General features: G+C 45.3%; 1 protein-coding gene across 2 annotated transcripts in view; it reads left to right on the top strand.

Annotated features, from left to right (window-relative positions):
• Positions 1 to 14735, top strand: part of LOC115089683 (alpha-1-antitrypsin-like) — a 56330-nt gene that overhangs the window by 11922 nt on the left and 29673 nt on the right. The window contains exon 1 of one of the 2 annotated variants that reach the window (XM_029597880.1): positions 1679 to 1747. The exons of the other annotated variant lie outside the window; for it this stretch is intronic. The gene's annotated coding sequence lies outside the window, so the exon portion shown is untranslated. Of the gene's footprint in view, positions 1 to 1678; positions 1748 to 14735 lie in introns of those variants that run through there. 2 annotated transcript variants of the gene reach the window in all.

The raw sequence follows: 14735 nt of genomic DNA, 5'->3' as shown, positions 1-14735 counted from the left end.
GCTTCCGTTTCCTCCCCCCAAAGCAGGAAGATCAGCTGGCCTCTCCTGCTGCCACCGGCCTCCTGCTATCTTCGGGCCGTATGGCCCACCGATCTTCCTGTTTGGAGCGGGGGGAGCGTAAGCACAGCGCACAACTTCCACTTTCTCCCCCTTACCCCCCCAAGCAGGAAGATAGGTGGGCCGTACGGCCCGAAGATAGCAGGAGGCCGGGGCAGCAGGAGAGGCCAGCTGATCTTCCTGCTTTGGGGGGAGGAAGCAGAAGCTGTGCACGCACTTGGGTGAGAATGGGAGCCTGAGTGTGTGTGTGGGGGTGAAAATTGGAGCCTGGGTGTGTGTGGGAGTGAGATTGGAATCTTGAATGTGTGTGTGTGTGTGTGTGTGTGTGTGTGTGTGTGTGAGAATGGAAACTTGAATATGTGGGTGAGAATGGGAGCCTGGGTTTGTGTGTGCTTGAGAATGGGAGCTTGAATGTGTGTATTTATGGGTGAGAATGGGAGCCTGTGTGTGTGGGTGAGAATGGGAGCTTAAATATGTGGGTAAGAATGGGTGCTTGAATATGTGTATGTGTGGGTGAGAATGGGACCTTAAATGAGTGTATGTATGGGTGAGAATGGGAGCTTGAATATGTGTATGTGGGTGAGACTGGGAGCATGGGTTTGCGGGTGAGAATGAGAGTCTGGGTTTATGTGTGTGGGTGAGAATGGGTGCCTGGATGTGCGTCTGTGTGTGCATAAGAATATAAGCCTGGGGAGGGGTGAGAAAGTGAGAGCTTGTATGTGTGTCTGCAGAGAATGTGAGCTTGTGTGGGTGGGGGGGGGGGGGGAGAGCATATGAGAGTGAGAGCATGAGTGTGCGAGGGGGAGTCTGTGAGAGAAAGCATGTGTGTGTGTGTGTGTGTGTGTGTGTGTAAGGGAAGAAGACAGTAATAGAAGAAAGACACTGAAAAGGAATTAGGAAATGAGCAACAAGGGAAAAAATGGGAAAAAGAGACCAGGACCAACTGATTAGAAAAATACAAAGATCAGACAACAAAGGTAAAAAAAAAAAATTATTTTGAGATGTTAGCAATTTAAATATAAGCAACACAACCGCTTTCTCAAAATTTATGGACAGGTAGTAGTGTATAAAATCGTAATAATAAGAAGGCTAAAGTACCACAAATCACCATGAATTACGTTTTTTTGTATCAATAAGTAGACCTCATACATAGGCGTAGATGTGAATGCTATTTAGCATAACGTTTTACATGAGTAGTATAATCATGGGTCAGAAAAGAATTTTATATGCTTAGTGAGTCCAAAGTGAAAAAAATTCAAAGTTGATGTAGCATGACATTTCCCATTGTATTAATTGTTGCAGAATTTCTTAACGCATCATAGTATTGACAACATTCAATTTCTTAAGATAATGAGGCTACTTAGCTTTTTTTGCATGTGAAGAAGTTAAAGATGTTACAAGGCTCGAGTTGTACTAACCCGACACTGACCGTGTTTCGGCGTCTGCCTTCATCAAGGGGCCAAATGTATGTGAGTTGATTTTCGCGGCATTTTCACCAACATGGAAGTAATGCGTTTCCTCACATTTCTACATTATCTTAAGAAATTGAATGTTGTCAATTCTATGATGCCAGGCGTCGCTGAGGGGATTTAAAAACCCTCTCTCCTCCCGGCAGCTCTCTCTTCGCCAGCGGACATCGAGGGGAACCGGTGGCTCGGGCCTGCGCGATCGGCTCTGCAAGCCTGTCGGGGTAAGGCCTTTCGATCTCACCCTTCCCCCCAACGGGCTCCACGCCGACCGCGAGGCTTCTCCCTCCGGCCCTCCGCCTCTCCGGGCCCAACTTACCTTCGCTTCCCTGCAGCCTACCACAAATCCGGCGCAGCGGTGACATCATCGCCGGGCATCGCTGAGGGGATTTAAAAACCCTCTCTCCTCCCGGTGTTGCGCGCCGAAGGAGCGCGACAAAGGGGCCCGCCCCTTTGTGCGCGCCTTCGTGCAGCCCCCACGGGCACCCAAATAGCTTAAGCTCTCTCTCCGCGCCATCACTAATCAAATTAATAAGATCTAACCGTCAACCCCTTGCAAGCAGGAAATCGCCCTCAAATCCACGCAACCTCGGCAGAACCCCAGACTCTTCTCAAGACAAGGACAATACCACAGAGACTACAAGGACCAACTCCACAGAGATCACACTACAGACACTACACCGACCACGAGACTACGCCACAGAGACTACACCACAGAGACTATACGCCACAGAGACTACGCCACAGAGACTACACCGACCACGAGACTACGCCACAGAGACTATACGCCTCTGAGACTACACCGACCCCGAGACTACGCCACAGAGACTACGCCACAGACTACACCGACCATGAGACTATGCCACAGAGACCACGCCACAGAGACTACACCACAGAGACTACACCTCAGAAACTACACCATGGAGACTACACCACAGAGACCACACCGACCACAGAGACTACCCCACAGAGACAACAGAACTCCATTCCCATCCCACCATAAGGACAACACCACAGAGTCAGAAGATCCCGCCTGCAATCCCACACCCACAAAACATCCTTGCAGGACAAGGCCTTCACCCACTGCCCCTCCTTGAGGCGTGTTCTACTCTCCTTCTCCGCCCTCTACTCGTCCACCACAACAAACTCTCTCAAAATCAAAAATGCTGAACCGCTTACGCACCTACAAATCCCTCATCCCTATAATGATTTCCACCACCACTCAGTTTTTAGGACTCTCTCTATTCACCATCATTCTATTTAACGCTCAATCACTAACAAAACAATAATACTCAACGATCTTCTGCAGGATACAACCCCAGACTTTTGTGCTATAACCGAAACATGGCTAAAATCTTCGGACATCGCCCTCATAAACCAATTACCATCACAGACTTACGATTTTTTCTCTATCCCAAGGCAAAAAAAAAAGAGGCGGGGGTATCTTCCTAGCTGTCAAAAATTCTCTGAGATTCTCACACTACCCAATCCACTCTGCTACCAAACTAGAAATAGGATTGTTTAAATCTGAACATCTGCAAATCCTCCTAGTCTACGCCCCTCCAGGCCTGCTAGATTCTGATGCCTCTCCCATTCTCGAAATCATAGCCTCTCACTTAAACTTAGATACCCCTGCTATAATCTTGGGAGACTTTAACTTGCATGTAGACAAAGTCCTCCTCTCAACAAATTGCGAAGCTTTCCTCACAGCAATGTCAGCAATGGGTTTCAAACAACAAATCAATAAACCTACTCACAAAGCGGGCCACACGCTAGATCTTCTCTTTACTAACTCCGGCATTTCACAAACCAAACAACCAGAGTGCAATCAAGTCCCATGGTCAGACCACTCAATAATCTCCACTACTTTTTCACTATTACAACTGGACTCCAAGCAGACCGCCAGTCCATCATTTATCTACAGGAAACCTTGCGCCTCAGAGTACCTCACCAAGCTCCTAGTCCCGGATCTCTCCTATATTGACGTCACCACGCCCAACACAGCCCTCCAATCCTGGTCCAAAATAACAGAATCAGTAGCCAACATACTATGTCCTCTGACAACTAAAAAGCTTAAACAAAATGCGTCCAAAAGACAACCCTGGTTTAAGGATGAGCTGCGTAAACTCAAACACCTGCTTCGTCAGAAAGAAAGAAAATGGCGTAAAGCCCCCTCTCCTTCCTCACTATCCGATTACAAACGTTCTCTCCACTTATACAAAAACATGACCTTAAAAACCAAAAGAGACTACTATGCCAGCAAGATCCACCACCTCATCTTCGACTCTAAAGCTCTTTTCACCTACGTCTCCAGTCTCACTAAAGCTATCACTCCAGATATTCCAACCAAATTATCCCAAACAAAAGCAGACGAACTGGCTCTTCATTTCAGTAAAAAAATCTCTGACCTCCTCAAACAACTGTCACCAAACAAGGGCACATCCGATAGTACATATCTTCTCCCAAACAAAGACATTCACCTAAACGCCTTCGAACCCATCACCATTTCAGAGATTCAATCGGTTCTGAAGAAAATGAAACTGTCATCACACCCGATTGATCAAATCCCGTCCAAATTACTTCTTCTAATCCCGGATACTATATCGAAATCTCTAGCCGACATCATAAATTGTTCCCTGTCCCAGGGTATCTACCCAGACGACCTCAAAACGGCTTCAATCAAACCACTCCTAAAAAAACCCAACCTAAATGCGAACGATCCCAACAATTACCGCCCCATCTCCAACCTTCCGTTTATAGCTAAAGTTATGGAAAAACTAGTAAACACCCAATTATCAAATTACATCGAGGATCACAAGATCCTCTCCCCGAATCAATATGGATTTCGCAAAGAATCAAGCACCGAAACACTTCTTCTCTCCCTCATGGACTTCCTACTCTCCGGCATAGATAAAGGTCACGCTTACCTATTAATCCTCCTCGACCTTTCGGCTGCCTTCGATACAGTCAACCACCACCTCCTCATAAAACAACTGGCAAACATAGGAGTGAAAGGCACAGCACTGACCTGGTTCAAAACTTTCTTGGACAACAGAGGATACAAGGTCAAAATTCTTAACAAAGAATCACATTACTTTCCTTCCTCTCAAGGGGTGCCACAGGGCTCCTCCCTTTCACCCACGCTCTTCAATGTTTACCTGCTCACTCTCTGCCTACTACTAACGAAACTAAACCTGAAACACTTCCTTTTTGCAGACGACGTCCAGATCGTGATCCCGGTAAAATAATCCATCTCTAAAACATTAGAATTCTGGAATAGCTGCCTAACAGAAATCAACCACCTCCTCACCAATCTAAACCTAATTCTCAATGCCTCGAAAACGGAATTTCTACTTATTTCCCCGGAAAACAACAATACCCTTTCAAAGCCACCAGCTCTCCTTCAAACCTCTCACGTAAGAGACCTAGGCGCCATCATGGATAACCGTCTCAACTTAAAATCATTCATCAACCAAACCACCAAAGATTGCTTTCACAAATTACATATCCTAAAAAGAATAAAACCTTTATTCCACTCACAGGACTTCAGAACAATTCTTCAAGCAATAATCTTCTCCAAACTAGATTATTCTAAATCGCTACTACTAGGTCTCCCAGCTTCCCACACCAAACCTCTACAAATGGTGCAGAATACAGTTGCCAGAATCCTGACGAACTCTAGGAGAATGGACCACATCACCCCAATCCTCAAGGACCTTCACTGGTTACCGATCCATTACAGAATCATATACAAATCCATCACCACCATCTACAAAGTCATTCACCAACAAGCCCGGATCAACTTACAAATTCCCTTCAAAAAACACACATCCGTCAGACCCATCAGGGAATCCTACAAAGAATCTCTTCAGGTGCCTCACGCAAAAACCATTCATCATAAGTCTCTCAGTGCCAGAGCATTCTCAACCGCAGGTCCACCATTATGGAACTCCATCCCAGCGGACCTGAGACAAGAACCCTGCCTTCCAACATTTAGAAAAAGCCTGAAAACTTGGCTTTTTAAAAAAGCCTTTCCAATCCCTGACTGAGACCTACACCAGACATCTCAACCACACTATCCAATCCCTGACTGAGACCTACACCCGACATCTCAATCACACTATTAAAAATGGTTTTAAATAACAAACTTTGTCATTCGCTGCCATCACCTTCACATTGTTATCATTATCATTTACTATACAAATCACATTTAATCGCCTTAATCTTGTAACCTTGTAAATAAGTTGCTGTAAGTTAAATCCCCCTCTTCTCACCTCCAACTCCCAGTATTTATTTCCCTGTTTTATTGTAACTGTCACTCTCCTTACAATCCTCTTGTTACAGTTGTTTGAGTTATCTCTTATCTTGCACACTTTGTTAAATGTAAACCGGTTTGATGTGATCCATGTCATGAAAGCCGGTATAGTAAAAATAATAAATAAATAAATAAACAAATACATACATGATGCAACAATGAATACAATGAGAAATGTCATGCTACATCAACTTTGAATTCTTTTCACTTTGGATTCATTAAGCATATAAAATTCATTTCTGACCCATGATTATTCTACTGGTGTAAAAAGTTATGCTGAATAGCATTCACATCTACGCCTATGTATGAGGTCTACTTAATGATACAAAAAACCGTAATTCACGGTGATTTGTTTTGTTGATAATCTGTGGTACTTTAGCCTTATTATTACGAGCAATTTAAATATGTCATCTTTGGGAATGTGCATTTCTTATATTTTTGTATTTTGCTCTTTCTTAAATATTCCACTGTTCAGAAATTTTAGTTTCTCAGGCTTTCTATTTTGGTTTTATCTGCATGTTTCAGTTTCTAATTTATAGTCTCTTATTTCTATATTAGGTAAGGGTCGGTCTCAGTTTTGCCTGTTTGTGACAGAAATGCAGTATTTCTAGCATATAGTTTCTCTGTAGTAGTAGTCCAGCTTGTTCTGTTATTCCAGTAGGTGATGTATTAATGTTCTAGGGCCTGGTGTAGTATTTGCATTGCTGCTTTTTCATAAGGTTGCTGTTATTTGAATGCTGAGAGTCAGTGCTGTGACTGTATGGCAAGGTTCTAGATGCCTCTTTCTTTGCAAGAGTTTGTGTTACTTCACAAACTAGCAGTGGAGGGATATTTTTTGCTGAGGTGACACCAGAATTTGAAAAAAAACTTTTCATATTAGTTGTAATGTGAATTGCCCTAGCTCTGTGCTGCACCTGTTCTGATGATTAATTATATTTTATTGTAGTTATGAAGATTTCTGGTTTTCTGCAAAGATGGTTCATGAAAGAATACATTAATTTTTGTTTTATTACATGATTGGATCTGATTGTTTTCTATACTTGTGCATTTATAAACTGCAATAAATATAAAATAAATTCTGATTAATAAGGAATTTTTAATGCTTGAAATAATTGAAGTAAATTATTTAAAGTTTCATACATGATGTATAATGGCTGTTGCAAATTACTTAGAAAGCCATTCTAGGGTGCAATATATGGCATTATTTATCAGTAAGAAAACAACTAGTAGTCGTGCATGCCTACAGCCCACCAATGTTAACCTTGTGCCTACCCAAAAAAATCAATTCTGGCTACGCCACTGCCTCAAACCTTACTCCCCCCCCCCCATGCCCACCCCAACCTCACAACAAAGGAGAAACGTCACAATTAACCTCTAGACATGCCTGCGTACCTCAATAAGCCCCACCCTGCCTCCCATGTACAGACTCCCCCCCCTCTGTAAATAACTAGCGATGCCTACCTCCCTATATAACCATAGTTATTGACCTGCTGAGCTGTTGAATCAAAACGCTATGTTAAGCCGTTTGAATCAATTCCGTTTCAATGTTCACCACTGCTAAAAGGCAATTGTACTAACTGTTGACTTGCAAAATATAACTGTACTAACTGTTGAGCTGTTTGACTCAATTCCGTTTCAATGTTCACCACTGCTAAAATGTAATTATACTAACTGTTGATTTGCTAAATGTAATTGTAGTAACTGTTGATTTGCCTCCTCCATGTAAAATAGTAAGACACACTCGTCCTAATATTTCTCCACCTCAACATGTAAACCGATGTGATGTACCCCAACGAATGTCAGTATACAAAAGCAAATAAATAAAATAAATAAAATGTGCTCTTCCAGTGTGATTGGTGCCAATGTTTTAAAATTGCCCCACCAGGATATTAGTAATATCAGTGTCCTGTGTTTTTACAGGAAGATCTGGAGGAGGTAGGATGATTGTGATTCTTGAATTTAATTGGACTCCATGGCCTGTGCCCCAAGTCATTTAAATACCTAGCAATGCCTCTGCCTTCACCCCCTAGTTCCCTATCTCACCCCAAATGTTCCTCCAAGCATCATCCCATACCTCTCCTGCACCTTCTTACCGTCTCCCATTTCTTCTCCCATATCCTCTCCCTCCAGCTCCAGATTTCTCACCTCTTCCTTTCTCCTTCCCACAATCTTTCTCTCACTGGTTCCTTTACTCATTGGCTTGACCCATGGGCTGCACTGACTTCCTGGACCACAGGGTCACACCAACTGTTTTACTTGTCTGCAGCCCGGGGACTGTACTGCTGTCTTTATTGGAGGCCAGCTTCCTCAATCGACATCAGCTTCCTAGATTTATCAGATCTTTCTGTTATTAGCAGTACTGGAGCCAAATTGGATCCTCTGCTCATCTGTGGTCCTGCAATGGCTGCTTCCTCACTGACTCAGAGGAACTACAGTACTGCTATCTCTGTGGTAGCCCGCCAGAACTACAGCAACCAGCTCAGAACAAGGGATGCAAGCCCCTCTATACATATTCTTTCCAAGTAATATCAGGCGAGGATATGAAAGAGAGCAGAGAGCCTGTTACAACCGTTGCTGCCCGACGGCTTCACTCCGCCTACCTTTCTTTTTCTGCGACTCCTCCTGCTCCATGTGGATGTCTGACTGCCATGGCGTCTGCCTGCCATCCCCTCCTGCGTTCCCGGACCGGCTTGGGCGCTGCCTTCCGCCATGCTCCTCCTACCATGCTCCTCCCGCGTGGCCCCCATTCTTATTTCCTCTATGGTGCGAACCTCAGGGGCGTCCCCCTGTGATGACGTCACGTTGCCCGGATATTTAAGCCTACATTTGTTGGCTAGCCTTTGAGTTAGCATGGGGGAATTCTACGGATGGGATTCGCTCTCCGTACCCAGCTACTCTGCCTCCAACTCCTATTTGGACTCTTAGCTGTTACCGAGGTACCCGCTCCTCGGGGGCCTCTCTGCTTCTTTCAGGTCGTGACCAGGAACCGGTACTCGCTCCTCGAGGGCCCATGTTCCCTGAACCGCTGCCTGTGTCCATCTCCTCTTCTACTTGGAAGAATTCGCTACAGACACCATCTATGAGTACAGCTACCATTTCCTCCTCAGAGCTGATTACCTGGAACCAGGTACTCATTCCTTGCTGTCTCACTGCCTCCATTCCAGCACCTGTGCCACCTTCCATGGAGAACTACTGTGTGAGTACGTGTCTACGAGTCTCTCTGCCCAGGGATCTGGTACTCGCTCCTCGAGGGCCAACTCTTCCTATCTCTGGGCTTCTCTACACTGGGGACTCTGTGCATATCTTTGTGTACTCATTTTCTTAGTTCTTCTCCCTACAGCACTGCTACCAGAGAAACCGCTGTTCCAGCATCCTGAGGAATACTAGCCCAGCCGGGCTCCATCTTCTACTCACTACCGCCACCTCTGGTGGTTCCATAAACTGTGCAATAAAAGATATAATCTGTGTTTGTGTGTCCAGAGCTGAGCCTGACCTGTGGCCCCTCACAGGACTTCCCCCTGTGGGCGTGGTCAGCTGCCACAATGTCCAAGGGTCCACCCAAACTCTACAAAACATAACAGATTGCTAACCCAATGGATCTGGCACAGCTCAATGCCCTGCTGGCCGTACCGGGCCTGGCCTGGCGCACTGCTGAACAACAAGACGCACTGGAGAAACTCACTTCTGCGTACCATCAGCTACAAGCACAAAAGAATCAAAGCACTACTTCCTATAATGGTCAGTTACCAGAAGTAATTTATTTTTTTTTTTTATTATAGTTAAATTTTATTGGCAATCTCAACAGTAACATAGCCATAAAGACATACAAATGAAACATTCCATAAAACATTTATAACCATTGGCTCGCCATGCTTTTCCATTCCCCCCCCCCCTTCCCCCCCCCCTCCCTCTTCCCACCCCCCTAATCTTTTTCCGTAATTTATAGCTGATCCTGGTTATGAGAGTCAATTAATGTTCAGTCTGCAGTTCGCCAATTCCTAACCTTGAAGATTCTTTAAATCCAAGAATGACATTCATGCCAAGGCAAAACACCCCTTGTGGACTTTCTATGCCCAGGCATTCTCCCGCCTCTCAATGTACGTTGTACCAGTGTAAAAAGGGCTCCCAAATGGAAACATGTTTTGCTTCTGTGTCCTGCTGTTGAGCTCTTAGATAGTACCACGAATGCATAAGCCACAACCGCTTTATAACAGTCTCCTCTGCTGGTGGTCTATCCTGTCGCCAGTGTGCCGCCACTTCCTGTCGGGCCGCACTGAGCACATGGTGCACCAGAGTCCTCATCTTTTTTGGCCACCGCTCCGGGAAATCCGACAGTAGAAAAGTCTCCGGATTAAAGGACACCTGAATATGTACCATTTGTGAAATCATCTGCCGTATCCATTGCCAAAGTGGCACTAACTTGGTACATTCCCACCAAATATGCAGATATGTACCTGTCTGTGTACAGTTCCTCCAGCATTTCTCATCCTGAGATGGGTATATGGCGTGTAATTTAGCTGGCGTCAGGTACCACCTGGACAGCAATTTATAATTGGTTTCCATAATACTAGCGGAGATAACTCCTTGGGTTGCTTGCTGAAAGCAGCTGTTCCAGCGTGCCTGCGTCCATTGTGATTGCAAATCCTTTGCCCATGCCTGCTGAAAACGGTGTGGGGTCAAGTCCCACTCAGACAACCACACATAAAGATTTGAAATGGTACCTTTCAACTCATCTGTGTGGCAACACAAACCTTCAAAAGCTGAACTCTGTCTGCTCACATTCTCTTTAATGTAGGGATCTTGAAGACAATGTCTTAACTGCAGATAGTGGAAATACTCCCTACCAGAAGTAATTTTAAAAACAATTGTACCTCTGGCTGCTCCAGTTCGTTTCTCTGGTGAGATTCAAAGGGCTAGAGGTTTTCTAAATCAATGCTGCATGCATTTCGCCTTACAGCCTTCTCACTTCCCCATGGCCTACGCCAAGACTACATGCATTCTATATTATCTCGATGGAAGGGCCTTGTCTTGGACTTCGATGTTGTGGGAACGTAAGGATCCAATTTTGCAGGATATTGACGGATTTCTGGATTTGTTTAAGTCCGTCTTTGACGATCCTGCTCGAGTGACCGTTGCTGGTTCTACCCTGGTGGACCTGAAGCAAGGCAACCGACCACTGGCTGATTTTGCAATAGAGTTCAAAACTCTCGCTGCGGAACTGTGCTGGGATTCCAAATGTCTGAAAACCCTCTTCTTTAGAGGTCTGGATACTCGCTTGAAAGATGAGCTGGCTGCTCGCGAGACACCTGACTCACTGGATGAACTAGTGGCTTTGGCTACTAGAATCAACCACCGGCTCCATGATAAGGGGAAAGAGCTCAAGCCTACCACTAGACCGGTTCAGAAGGAGGTTCGTGCTAAACCTGCACTCCAGACAATTCCAGCAATACCAGTCGCCAGTGGAGAAGAACCGATGCAACTTGGTCACGGTCATTTGACTTCAAAAGAGAGAAGACTTCGGAAGAGGCATGGCCTGTGTATGTACTGTGGACAGACTGGTCACGATGTCCCAACATGCCCAATTCGTCTGAGAAACGGACAGGCCTAAGTCCTGCAGGAGGACTGTTCTTAGGCCTTACCATGACCTCTCCTCCGCTCTCTCTCCCAGTCTCCCTGACCTGTGGACCGTCCAAAGTTCAAACTCTTGCCCTGGTGGATTCAGGGGCAGGAGGCAACTTTATACTTTGACGCCTAGTGGAACACTTGAGGATTCCCCTCATCACTTTGGAAGTTCCACTGCTCTTGTCCTCAATCCATGGAGAGCCTTTGCCAGGTGATGTAACCTGGTGAACCAAACCGGTAACCCTTCGCACCGGAGCCCTCCATAGAGAATCGATTTCCTTCTTTGTGTTGGAGAAGGCTATGCACCCTATCGTTCTGGGGTTACCCTGGTTGCAGTTGCACCAGCCTCAATTCGACTGGGCCACCTTGGAACTTTCCCGCTGGGGCCCAGGTTGTCACGGCAAGTGCCTTAAGGAGGTGTCTTCTGTCCTCTGCATGCCTACGACTCCAGTGATGACAGGACTGCCGCCTCAATACGCATTATTCAGTGATGTATTCTCCTTCGTGGGGAAGAAGGACGGTATCTTGCGTCCTTGTATCAACTGTCAAGGTCTGAATGAGATCACGATCAAAGACCAATATCCCCTGCCTTCAATCTCAGAGCTGTTTGACCGGCTTCACGGTGCCAAAATATTTTCAAAACTTGACCTGAAGGGGGCCTACAATTTAATTCGCATTCATGACATCTTGCGGGAGCCATTGTACAAGAGTGTCGTGGTATACCTAGATGATATCTTGATATTCTCGCAGGATTTTTCCACTCATCTAGAAGACGTCAAACAAGTACTACAAAAACTACAAGAACATGCCAAGCTATCCAAGTGCGAATTCCATAAGGACTCTGTGCCTTTTCTTGGCTACATTGTTTCTAAAGATGGCTTCCAGATGGATCCCCAAAAACTCGAGAGTATTAAAAATTGGTCCCAGCCTACCAGCCTGAAGGCTCTGAGACGGTTTTTGGGGTTCACCAATTATTATAGAAGCTTTATAAAGAACTACTCTTCTTAACTGTGCCCTTAATTGCCATGACCCGCAAGGGGGCCAATGCTTCTAAATGGTCTGCGGAGGCCATTTCCGCGTTCGAGAACTTAAAGATTGCCTTTTCCACCGAATCCTGCCTACGTCATCTGGACCCCAACAAGCCATTCATCATAGAGGTCGATGCCTCTGACATTGGTGTGGGGGCTGTATTGAGCCAAACCGGAGACTCTAAAGCATTACGTCCCTGCTCTTTCTTCTCGCTATGTTTCTCTCCAGCAGAGAAGAGCTATGGGCTCGGCGATAAAGAGCTCCTGGCTATTAAATTGGCATTTGAGGAATGGCAGCCTTGGCTTGAAGGCGGTCAACATCAAATTACCGTGTTTACGGATCATAAAAATCTAGAGTATCTCCGCCAGGCACAACGTCTTAACCATAGACAAGCCAGATGGTCCTTATTTTTTAACTGTTTTGACTTTGTGCTCAAATATCGCCCCGGAGACAAGAATACCAGAGCTGATGCCTTGTCACGCTCCTTTCTCTCAGAAGATGTTCCCAAAGAACCTCAGCACATAATCGACCCGAAGAAAGTCATCTTGGGAGCTACCCATTCTGTACCCGCTGGTAAAATCATCATGCCTAAACATCTCAGGAAGAAAGTGCTCTATTGGGCTCACAATTCCAAGCTGGCTGGCCATCCTGGTCAACACCATACCTTGCTGAAGCTCCAGAAGTATTATTGGTGGCCAACGATCAAAGAGGATACATTCTCCTATGTGGCATCTTGTGCCATCTGTGCCAAGCATAAACCTACTTCTGGCCAACCGTGGGGATTGCTGCAACCACTTCCAGCTCCAGAGCAGCCGTGGACGCATATCGCTACTGATTTTGTAGTTGATCTTCCTCCTTCTGGAGGTATGAATACCATCTGGGTTACAGTCGACCGTTTCAGCAAGATGGCCCACTTCGTGGCGCTGCCTGGCTTACCTTCAGCCTTGGAGCTTGCAAAGCTCTTCATAACACACATCTTTCACCTTCACGGTCTACCAAAGCACATAGTATCGGACCGAAGATCACAGTTCACGGAAAGATTATGGATGGCCTTGTGCAAAATTTTCGACATTTTATTTTATTTTATTTATTTATTTAAGGTTTCTTATATACCGAGGCACGTTTGAAAAACATCACCTCGGTTCACAATATAACATAACTTAGCAACCAGCTTTACAATATTAACATTAACAGGGAGAGGGTTAACAGGGGCAGGAGATGATAATACAGGAATTATATACAGGAATTATATACATATGTACATGTTAGTTTTAACAAGTGAGTTAAACAAGGCAGTGAAGATAATTAGCAGGGGAAAGTAATAGATGTAATAGATGTAATAGACATCTCTCTAGACTACTCATCAGCCTATCATCCTCAATCAAATGGCCAAACAGAACGGATGAATAGGACCCTGAAACAGTTCATTCGGGTCTATGTGAGCTCCCGTCAGAATATCTGGGCCGAACTGTTACCGTGGGCTGAATTCGCCATTAACTCTCATCCAGCAACTTCCACTGGATCAACACCTTTTGAAGTGGTATATGGACGTTCACCATCACCGCCACTTCCACTGAAGCTCTCAGTGACGGCCCCAGCAGCTCAATCCACTGCTGATGATATCTATCAATTATAGATTCAGACGAAAGAAATGCTACTCAAAGCGAGTGATTGAGCCAAAAGATGTTATGACGTTCACCATTCCAAAGCTCCTATCTTTGAACATCGAGACAAAGTCTGGCTTTCCACTAAGCACCTTAGACTGAAGTTACCCTCCACTCGATTTGCTCCTCGTTACGTTGGACCATTTCCATTCCTCCGATGTCTTGGCAACCTCACTTACAGTCTGAAGCTACCGCCTGGATTGAATATCCACAACGCATTTCATGTTTCACTTCTGAAACCACTCATTCTCAGTGAATTCTCTTCCAAGACTCAGGAACCATCACCCATCAATGCAGAAGACGACCTAGAACTCAAGGTCGAAGCCATTCTGGATGTCTGAAGACAAGGCAAGACTTGGGAATACCTTCTTTCATGGGAAGGTTTCAGCCCCGAAGAAAATTCTTGGGAGACTCTGGCAAATATCCTTGACAAAGAGATGCTCCATCAGTTCCATCTCTTGTATTCTTGGAAACCAAAACCTGGTACCCACAGAGGAGACTGCCCTTTGAAGGGGAGTACTGTTGCCACCGTCAGGCAGTGACCGTCAGGCAGTGACCATCAGGCAGTGACCGTCACTGCCT

Source organism: Rhinatrema bivittatum, chromosome 4 (assembly GCF_901001135.1).
Source record: "Rhinatrema bivittatum chromosome 4, aRhiBiv1.1, whole genome shotgun sequence".
NCBI classification, from domain to species: domain Eukaryota; kingdom Metazoa; phylum Chordata; class Amphibia; order Gymnophiona; family Rhinatrematidae; genus Rhinatrema; species Rhinatrema bivittatum.
This window is presented reverse-complemented; position numbering and strand designations above follow the sequence as displayed.